Source organism: Ixodes scapularis, unplaced genomic scaffold (assembly GCF_016920785.2).
Source record: "Ixodes scapularis isolate PalLabHiFi unplaced genomic scaffold, ASM1692078v2 PGA_scaffold1__304_contigs__length_218370807, whole genome shotgun sequence".
In the NCBI taxonomy this organism is placed as follows: domain Eukaryota; kingdom Metazoa; phylum Arthropoda; class Arachnida; order Ixodida; family Ixodidae; genus Ixodes; species Ixodes scapularis.
The window spans coordinates 53,641,536-53,652,205 of record NW_024609846.1 but is presented as its reverse complement, the minus strand read 5'-3'; the positions used below and the strand labels follow the sequence as shown (position 1 = coordinate 53,652,205).

The 10,670-nt window shown below is 46.0% G+C and overlaps 1 pseudogene; it reads left to right on the top strand.

Annotated features, from left to right (window-relative positions):
* The first annotated feature begins 268 nt into the window (after positions 1–268).
* Positions 269–10,179, top strand: LOC8030725 (annotated as a pseudogene).
* The last annotated feature ends 491 nt before the right edge of the window (positions 10,180–10,670 follow it).

Here is a 10,670-nt window from a genome sequence, read left to right as displayed (position 1 = left end):
ACGTGGTTCTGCGGACAAAAGATAGCAGGGCAGTTTTCATCGTCAACGACCCCAAGACTCGGTGATACACCTTCAGATTTTTATATAATCTATCGAAACTAGACCCTTCTCCTTTCCGAAAGCGTAAACCTCTCGAGGGCATATTTCGAGGCACAAACACGTTCTTCCTCGGATAAACAAAGACACCGCCATTGATAGCGACTTTCGTTTACTTTGTTAACGTCCCACTTGAAAACATTGGCGCTTTTTTCACTCGGTATAAAGCGAGATGTGTCACGATGTGCTGTCCTCCCACGATGTTCTGCTTGCGCCCATGCCTAGGCCGTTTTATGAACACCCGGACAAATGCAAGCCTACACTGGCCTACTGGAACACCAGGTGTTTGGATCAAAGTATCCGCAACCTCCTCATCTACAAGGGCGTCGAGTTCCAGGACTGGCGCTTCGAGTTCGGTCACTCCCGAGTTTCAGAACAGCGAATGGCTTGAGGAGAAGTTCACTTCGGGACTGACATTTCCCAGCTTGTCTTACTACATGGACGGCAGCGTGAAACTGACGCAGAGTCTGGCCATCCTACAGCACCTCGCCAGGAAGTATGACCTCGTCGGAAGGTATTTTTGCATCTTCATTTCAGGCGAAAAAGATATGAATTGATGTGTCGCTCATTTTACTTGTGATTTAAAATGAGTTTACGAAGGGAATGCCGTGATTGACCTGTGATTCGCTTCGTTCATGTACTTATTTAGCTTTCTTTATTTCCCAAAAATGCGTGCACTGCGAAAGTTAGTAAGTACCTGGAACGTCTAACGCTACCTTGTCTCTCTAGTCTCCCGAAGGTTTCCTCGATATCATCAACAACATTTGCAACATCCATCACGGCCGTACCACCTAGAATACAAGGTCTGCCCCCCCCCCCCAAGACGTCATCCCTATAGTAACTGACAGAATGAAAACGGTAGGACGTGGTCTCTCGAACACCAGGCCTCTAGCACCCGCTCTACTCCTTTCGACCATAGAGTTCTTAAAATGTACGCTAGAGGTTCAACTGGTGCCAGTGTCTGTGGTACGACCGCGACGCAAATTGAAGCAGACAGCAACTACTCTACTTTTCCGGTGCTCCTCTGCATTCCCATGGGAAAACGCGCTTGCGTTTTGTCTCCCCACCGAAAATTAACATGAATAACTTGTGTTACCTGGGTTGTAACGAATGGTATGTACCTTTATTAACATTGTAAAAGTGTAAGTGCTTTAGTTAGCTCATTTTTCTTTATAAGTGAACGATGTTTCACTTTGCTAATTAAAACTTTAGATTGGGCTAGTTGGTTCATTGTAATCTAGAGAACTAAAAAGCGCAAAAAAAAAAAATAAACACGGACGAAGAAGAGACACACACAACACGGATTAATGCTAACTTCCAACTGATTTATTTAAGGCAAACCACCCAGCATACAGTAGAGGCGGACAAAGAGGGTGGTTTTGTCGTGCTGCCTCTGGGCCTTCTCCAGGACAAGGCAATTGCCGTTATTCCGAAGAGTTTCGTGCCGGTGAAAAATTTTCATCCTACACAACAAAACACAGCAGCACTCAGGTTGCTCACGGATTTTCAGCTAGAGAGCGTTAGAAAATTTGCGAACAATGCGAGGAAGGTTTTCTGTAGTTGTTTTTGTTTTTTTCACAAGAAAGACGCATAAACCTGAATGCCCTGTACGAGTCATTGTTTCAGAGCCTGGCACGTGGCAAGTTCAGGTTAGCCGATCTTTATAGCGTCACCTGAGTGAAATGGCAAGCGATGATTTTTTTTTTTCTTTTTTTGTTCGGACTTCAAATGAAATAGTGCAATTTCCACAGATGGGAATGCCGAACGCGTATTCGGCATTCTCGATTGATGTAGAGGATTTGTTTTATTCGGTACCACATGGGGAGGACTGTTAAATGCTGTTCGGGCCATGATCAATCAGTCAGGAAAAATAGGGCTTCAAAATTCTACAGCTGTTAGCAGTGAGTGCCTTTTAGCGTTGTTGAAATTTTATCTGCGGTCGACAGACGTTAATTTAACTATGAGTTTTATATGCAAAAAACGAGTATTTGTATTGGCTCCTCGGTAGCCCCAGTTTTCTGTGATATTTTTTGTGGCATCCATGGACAAGCGCATAATGGAAGGCCTTGATGAGATGCATGTGCATAAGATTTTGGATATGTAGAAGATTTTCTGGTTATTGGGGATGATCACTCGGGGATGTGTTTAATTTATGTTACAAATGTCGTCAAACTGTTAGAGGCCAAATCGGACGGATTGAAGTTCACCTGGTAGCTTTCCATGGACAAGTGCATTCAGTTTTTAGACCTACAGCTTACTTTTACGGATGAACGCGTGTGCTAGTGGTACAAACCGCGTTCAAAAAACAGCATCTTGTCTTTTGATAGCGCTCATTATAAGCTGATAAAGCGAGGAATTGATCTCACCAGTCTTCAGGCTGCTCTGACAAAAAGCTGCCATCACGCTTTGACAACTATACTCCCCAACAACTTTTCTTGGCAATGCAGTGGAAGGTGCGTCCCGCGTCTCCTCTCCCATTTTGAGTGTACGCAGGCTCTCCTCCTCCCCTATTTCCGAGGAGACGAGGAGAGCCTTCGTACACTCAAAATGGAAGAGGGGACGCGGGACGTACCTTCCACTGCATTGCCAAGAAAAGTTGTCGCGGAGTATAGCTTTGAACTTCAGGTAGAACGCTTAGACAGGGCGGGCTACCCCACCTGCTTGATTACCAGCGTTTGTGGAAACCTTCTAAAAAAAGTCAAAACTAAAGGCAACACAAGTGACGGTCAGCGAGAAAAAGTTTAAAAAATCAAGAGTTCAAGTGATACCTTATCTACACAAGGTATCGCAAAACCTTAAAAAATAGCAATTAAGTACGATATCAATGTTGTTTTCTCCGCTTCATGCAAGCTGGCAAAAGGTTGTCCTACGATGACTAGACAGAAACGGGTTCTACGTTCAAAGAAGCACGTCACTCAGCACACAGCTTGTGCCTCTAATGACGTTTACGAGATTCCAGTAACGTGCCGGCGCGTGTATATTGGACAGACAGACTGGGCGGTGTTTTAGCGAAAGGGCGCGTGACCATCGTCTAGCGGTTCGTAACAAAGCGGGGGGCACCTTGCAGCACGAGGCATACGGTGCGGAAGTGATACCTAGAGCCACTCTATATGGCAGCGTAGCTGCCAGAGTAGCGACACGACGCAAAATTATCTAGATACACGATGTCAGAAGCGCCTATAGTGATCTCCATTTTGGGCCTGGGGGGTTTCTATGGTAACCGTACTGCTAGCGACACCGGGCGGCAACCGGTATCTAGTTGATATCTCCATTCGTTAATTGAAAAGTGGTAAAAGACCTAAAAGACGCTTTGCATGGTGGTACGGCACGGGCCTCTGGAGGAGCGGTGCCTGTTCTTCAGTGAAATAAGACGATTTGCAGCGTGCACGGACAAGGCGAGTGGTCTTCCGCACCGCCGGGATGGCGGCGGCTTCGTGGGACGAACGTACCGTCCTTGTACTTTCGGGCTTCGCTCCTATGAAACAAAATCCGATTACGCCGGCCACGACAGGACGATTGCCCACGACAGGACGACTGCTGCTCGACTGCCCCATAGAAAGAGAATGTATTCTTAGCACCATACCTCTTCAAGGCCCAATCATTCATTCAAGATGTGATTATCTCACCGACTGGCGGGGAGCGACGTCGACGACGGTGTCACCCTCGTTTTGGGCGATGAACAGTCGACGGGGTTAAACCAAGAAGGACAGCACGGTGGTCTACAGAGGATTGTAACGCTATCAAAGGAGACGGACGCCGGATATGAGGGGTTCTTGCCGACAGGCCAAGTGATCGTCCTGAAGTTTACCGGCATGCAAAATGTCAATATTTTTATCTGGTGTAGCACGCATACCCGTGTTAAAGGAGCGATGAAATGATTCTTTAACTTCTTCTCCTGAGCTTTAATCTTCAACTCAAAAGAGAACAGTGAATCACGCGGTCGTGACATGCTAGCGCACCGGTGCGATGACCCCAAGCTTCCACCGTGCTTTTTAAGCACACCATAGAACTTGTCATTCGCAAGTGCTCTCATGTGCACTCATTGGCCACGAACGGGAATTCAAATATGTATGTATGTATGTATCTTTTATTTCAGACACAAAAAAGGGTCTGGGGGGCTGGGGCAAAAGAAGACGAGTTGTATCCATTGACGAATTGATTGTTGACGAGCCCATACGTCCGAGGGACGCAGTTTTCGTGTCAAATGCATGAGCTGGGGTCGGCTGACGTCATTTGGGCTTTTGTAGGCATTCCAAAGAGGATATTTAGAACCATGCACACTTGATGATAGCATCATAGCACACGGACATTAATGAGTACAAAACGGGCCCAGCTACAGAAAATAAACATTGCACTCGTAAAAAATAATTGGCTGTAACTTGTTAATTACAAAGACGAACACACCTCTGAGCATATACATTTAATAGTGTGTGATGATGCATTCTTGCATCATCACACACTATTAAATTTCATATACGTCATTTGAGCAAACGCCAGCTTGTCACTTAAAAAAACAAAACACTGCGATCAAATGCAAGCTATTGCTAAAAAAGCATGTTATATCAAAATCTTCAGAACTGTCAATTTGTAAAATCGTCGATTAGTACAAAAGGTTAAAGGTCGCGGGCGCTTCCTCGCTTAAAGTTGCTGTGATTATTCGGTGACCGAGGGCTGAGACAACTTCCCCTAAGCCCTACACACGACGTATACCTTTCGTTTCGATTTGCAGAAATTCCAACATTCAAAGGAAGCTAGAAAATGCGAAAATGTTATTCTAAAAGCTATATCGTAAGATCGTTGGTTAGCACAAAACGCAAAGATCGCAGGAGCTTCCTCGCTAAAAGTTTGGGATTACGCGGTTACCTGGGGCTGAAACAACTTCCCAAGGTCCAACATGCGACGCATTCACTTCGCATTGATTCTCAGACATTCCAACGTTCAAACAAGGCTAAAAGTGTGCGAAAATTGCATGCAAAATGTCTTATCGATCCTCGAACACATCCAGGAATATGAGCACCGATACGGCGATATGACTGATGCTGTCACACAGGTGCTAACATCCAGAGCGATCTTGCACAGAAAAGGTATAAAGTCACATTTTTACTGATCTTCACGTTATACCTGCGTCAGAGAGCACGAAGAAGTCCGAAATCGTCGGCAAGCAGCGGCACATTACGACTACCGCGCACCGAACAAACTCGAATCCACCCGGTCTGGGCGCTGCCATCTTACCGATGACATCACGGTTCTTGCGAGGTCACGTGACGAATAGTCACTCGGTTGCTAAGGAACCGAGCCAGCTCGGCTCGTTGCTATGGTACCGCGTGTGACCAATCGCGGTGAGAGGCGGCACAGGGAAAAGCGTGGCGCTACTCTGGCAGCTACGCTGCCATATCGAGTGGCTCTAGTGATACCCTGTTAGAATTAACAAGATTTATTAAAAGAACAAATAACAAGACTGAGAGGGAAATAGTTGAAGCGTATTTTATAAAGTCCTCGGGTGCCAACTGCGTCAGCACGCCTTCAATTTTACTAAATGTCAAGGCAGTTTCTTTTGTAGATGGTTTTATAGTCACGTTGAACTGATAAGAATGTTTGAATCATTGTCAGCTGTTCTTTGTGTTCATGGGTTGCTTTTATTACATATGATTGGCATGGTGGGATGAAGTGTTCACGTATGTGTGCTGAGTGGTTTGCCTCGATTAAATGAGTTTAAAGTTAGCGCCAGTCCGTGTTGTATCTGTATTTTCTTCGTCCGTGTTTCTTTTTTTTTTTTTTTGCGCTTTTTAGTCCTCTAGGTAACTTTTCTATATTTAAGGCCCAAACCTGTGTTCCACAGCAGGTTTGTACAAACCAGCGCACGATTCTAAGCAAAATAACAATCGAAAGGAATATACCGCGTGGGTCAAAGACATCGATGGCCGTCCGAAGAGACGGCATATATCGAAATCTTAGCGTATCGCGCTAGGATTTACTACAGAGGTGGCTGAAGTTAGTGGAAGCTTTCGCTAAAATTGCGAAACAATTGGCTTACCTGAGTAAATAAGAAAAAGCTATATTTTTTTCTATTCTTTGCAAGTACACTAAAAAATATGATCTGTCACTGTGGCGCTTATTTTGGGAAAAATGAACTGAAGAATAGGTAAGCTAATTCTATTTTATTAGCATTTCACACCTTTTTTAATCGTAGTAAACGCCAGAATAGCACATAACGATTTTCTGACGATTTTTTAGATAAAAGACTTAGCGATAAACTTTTCATAGACGAAACCATTTTTTTTATTTTCTTTCTTTTGGTTCCGGAGGTTTCATGTTTCATTCATACTATCATTTAATGAATGCACCCGCTGCGAACATCTCTGTAGTAAATCCCAGCGCAATAATTTATGAAACGGGTTTATGCCGTCCCTTCAAACCGCGATCGATCCATTTAACCCTCGCGGTATAGTTTGTTCAAGCTTCCCCAGCATTCCGGTGACGCTTATATCTTGCCAATATACCAGTCCTGTCACTATATGGAAATCGCCCCGTCGGTGATCTTTACAAGCGGTTAAAGACATTCAAACAGTAATGAAGAAAGTGCGTGGGCTGTTAAGGGTGTCCCTTTTTATTACTTTCTCTGCTGGGCAGCCTTTATCGAGCACTCGTTAGCAAAGATTTCGAACGTGCGGGCCATGCTTTCAACGTAGAACAAGCATAATCGCACAGAGCAAAAAGAATAAAGCTGTACTTACTTATTCAAAATCGGAATGTATTACGTGGCCTTCAATTTATTCTGATGGTACATGCACAGAGAGTTACTGATCCAGTGTTACTGCGTAGTTCTTACCGTCTCTCTTGGTTTTCTAGATGTCCTTCGTTCGCTTGGCACGTTTATCCCCCGTGCTGAAAAGCGCCGATTTCGTGTTCGCGCTAAAAATGTCCAATAGTGCGGATAAATACATGTACAAAGCCGTTTTAGCACCGTTTTTATTGCAATGAATTTGAAAGAAAAGCGCCGTAATGGACCTGTTATTTTGTCTGCCTGACTAAGAAATGTCCCACGCTACCTAGTAAGTTCGAATTATTCCGGATAATTGGTCTCACAATCTAGCGCAGAGGGAAAATGCACTCATTCTTTGCCATAGAAATCCATTACCAGAAGTCAATTTTCCACTGGTTGCTGGCTGCTTCAATTTGCGACAGCACACTAGCGCCAGTTGAACCTCTAGCCTACACTAATAATGATTGGGATTGTGTGGATATTTATGCAGCGTATAGTTGGTCAGCCATTTCAAAGTTGCGACGAACCACTCGCTGTAGATGAAAAATTTAGCCAGTTCAATAGAACCGCTAGCTTGGGGTCTTTAACGTGCAACACGCAGTAATAATGCACGACCGCACGCCGGTACGATGCTCATCCAGATCAAAACGGGCAGCGGTGGGGATTGAGCCCAGGATCCCTGGGTTCAGAAGCTTGAGCTTTCGCTTCACGTGCTCCGAGCTGGTGTGCGCTCACCCACTCGGCCACCAATCCCCCTCCCTCCCCCCCCCCCCCCCCCGCCCCCCACCTCTAGCGTAAGTTATAATAACTCTATGCTTTCCAGATGCTCTGGCTTCGCGCGTGCGCTTGAGCGTCGTTGAAGGTAGGATGCTCTTGGTCTCACCTTAGTATGGACTATTGTTAGCCGCGCGTGCTAAAAGCGCGAGCTACTTACTTCGAATGAAGCCTCGGCGGCTGCACGAGCGCTCGTGCAGCGAGTGCTCCAGTCAAGGCAATCAAGGCTAGCCGCTGGCGCTAGCACAGCATTCGTGGTGAGTCCATGCTAAGGTGAGACGAAGTATAGCGCTAGAACGGGGTAACGGCTGTTCACACCTCGTCAGTAGACAGTTTTAGTGGACCGTACGCTATAGCTTTGCGTACGCAAGGAAATTGCGGGTCGTGAGTGCGCATGCGCAGAACGCAATAGAAGGGCTAGTGTGTCGCGTACGCACGCAACGCTGGGGATTTTGCGTGGCGGGCTAGCGGTCTTTGCGGGACGCTCTCGAGAGATCTCGGACCCAACGAGAGCGCCAGTTTCAAGATGGCGGTTATTCCGACTGGCGCAGCAAGGGCGACGTGGCGTTTTCGAAGTTCTGTGTTACGTGAAATTCCGTGGTGTTCAGCTCGGCAATTCTTTCTGGGACCTACCGCGGTCGAATCAGATCGCCGTGCAGCTGAAAGAGTGCACAGTGAAAATGTTCGCCGCTCGGAATGTGCGTCAACGCTGCGATCTGCTCAACGCTAAGCCTATTCGCACAGTTCATCGCCGACGGACGAACGACTCTAAAAAAAATCGCCGAAGTTCTCGCTATGCACTGGACATCAGTAGGTCATGAATTTCGTTCCGCGACTGCATTGATAAAACGTGCCGTTTCCACGGGACGACTGACGGAGGCTCCGTGATCGAACTTGGCTACGCACTCGTACTCGTAGCCTCTGTGCCCCACAGAAAAACGCGCTTGACGAGGCAGCTGTGGCTTGGTTTAATTTGAAATAAAATTATTGGACACGTTTTCATTTTCAATATATGTTTCCAGGAGCATAGTTGCACTATAAAACGCGGAATTCTACGGCTCTAGCGAATTTAACCAAGATCACTCGAAAACGTAACGCACAACTAAATTCGGTCCGAGCAGGTCATTTTTAGCGTACGCTATACTATTGCGTAATACGTACGTAAGATCCAGCAACGCTATACTAAAACTGTCTAGTGACTGCAGTGGATCCACCAAGCGGCGCCTAAAGGCTCGTTCACACAGACCCGTTTTCTTACGTTACGTTACGAAAAGTCACCGGGAAATCTGTGCTTCGTATTTGGCGAGGCTACTAATTCAAGGAGATAGCCTTGCATGCGACATTCGAGACAGGAATGTTTCAGTGACTTAGACGTAACGTAAGGAAGCAGTGCTGTGTGAAAAGATCAACCGAGCGTTACGACGAGCCTTGTGTCCTTATTCGCCACGGTAACTCACCGTCCTAGCTCGTCGTCACCGAAGCATTCGTGTCTCGAATGTCGCCTGCCAGTCTATCCCCTTGAATTGGTAGCCACGCTTAATACGAAGCACAGATTTCCCGGTGACTTTTCGTAACGTAACGTAAGAACACGGGTCTGTGTGAACCAGCCTTATAGCTCGTGTAAACATGAGAGAGTTTTAGTAGATCGTTCCCATGACTCCAATAACGATACCCGATACTCCGCCACCGCCTCCCTTGTGCATGCATAGTATCGTTATCTGGGCTATCGGAGGTATCGGAACGATCTACTAAAACTCTCTATTGCCTTCTACAGCGGGTCTCGCAGAGTCTCATGACGAGAGAAATGCCGGCACGCGTCTGCCGCTTTGGGCTACACTATAGTTAAGCTTTGGCGGGTTTGCCTCTTGGGGCGGGTCGGATGTAAACTGGCGGTGACGTCATGCAAAGGCCTTGTCTTTTATATGCGGCATTGGCCGTATTCAGTGAAGGGCCCAGAAATGACCTGCGGGCACGGGAGTGTCTTACGAAACTATACCGCGGCGCGGACAACTGAACCGTAAAAAAGACAAGACTATTCCAGGAAGCTTCATTATGCCTAAGGTTCATTGATTTAAAATTTTTAGTTTATTTCTTGCACTGTCTACTTAGTTGTGTGACCGATCTTTTTTTTTTTTTTTCTGCTTCGTTTTTTGCTTCGTTTAACTGCGAGTCGCTCATATCGGCTCTTGTTTTCTTTGGCGTGTCCAAGGACGGAGGAAGGGACCACAGAGCTGGACATGTTTGAGCAGCAGGCGAGAGACCTTATCACGTGCGTGATAACGACAGGGTACAGTCCGAGCTTCGAGGATGCCCGAAAGACGTCCCAGGAAAATCTGATCAACGTGCTAGAACTCTGGGACAACTACCTGCAAGGGCGCAAATGGACCTTGGGCGACCGTCTCACCTACGTCGACTTCTTGCTTTAGGAGGCCCTGGACTGGAACCAAGAGCTGCAACCAGATAGGTTCGAGGTCCACTCTTACCTTCTGGACTTCCTCCGGAACTTCGAGGGACTTCCTAACACCAAAGAGCACATGACGTCGTAAAACTATCGGAAGTGGCCGATAACAAGTCCCATGTCTGGGTGGGGTTTCAGGAAGGCCTAGCGTCTCGTTTCACGTATTATATTACCATGATAATAAATCAGTTTTAGAAATCCACAAAAATATATATATGTTTTTAAAGTAGTCACTAAACTCTATTTCTTTGTCCCGACGGCGCTTGAATATCAGTTATCAAGGTAAGTGCACTACCACTTTACAAGCGAAGATTGGGATACAAAAGGATGTTGAAGTTTTTATACTTTAAGTACTGTTATGGAACTTAAGATACGACGATGGATCGAAAATTATGTTTCCGGGATGAAAGTTAAAGAATTTTTTTTTTAATTGATATCTTATTTCTTAGCCAAATTCCCTCAAACACCACCACACTTCATCCAACGTTGTTTTATGATCTCTATTCTCTCACGGTGTTAACGTCCTCCGAGGTCCACGTAACCGTCAAAGCCTCAATTACGTCTTCAATTGACCAAAAC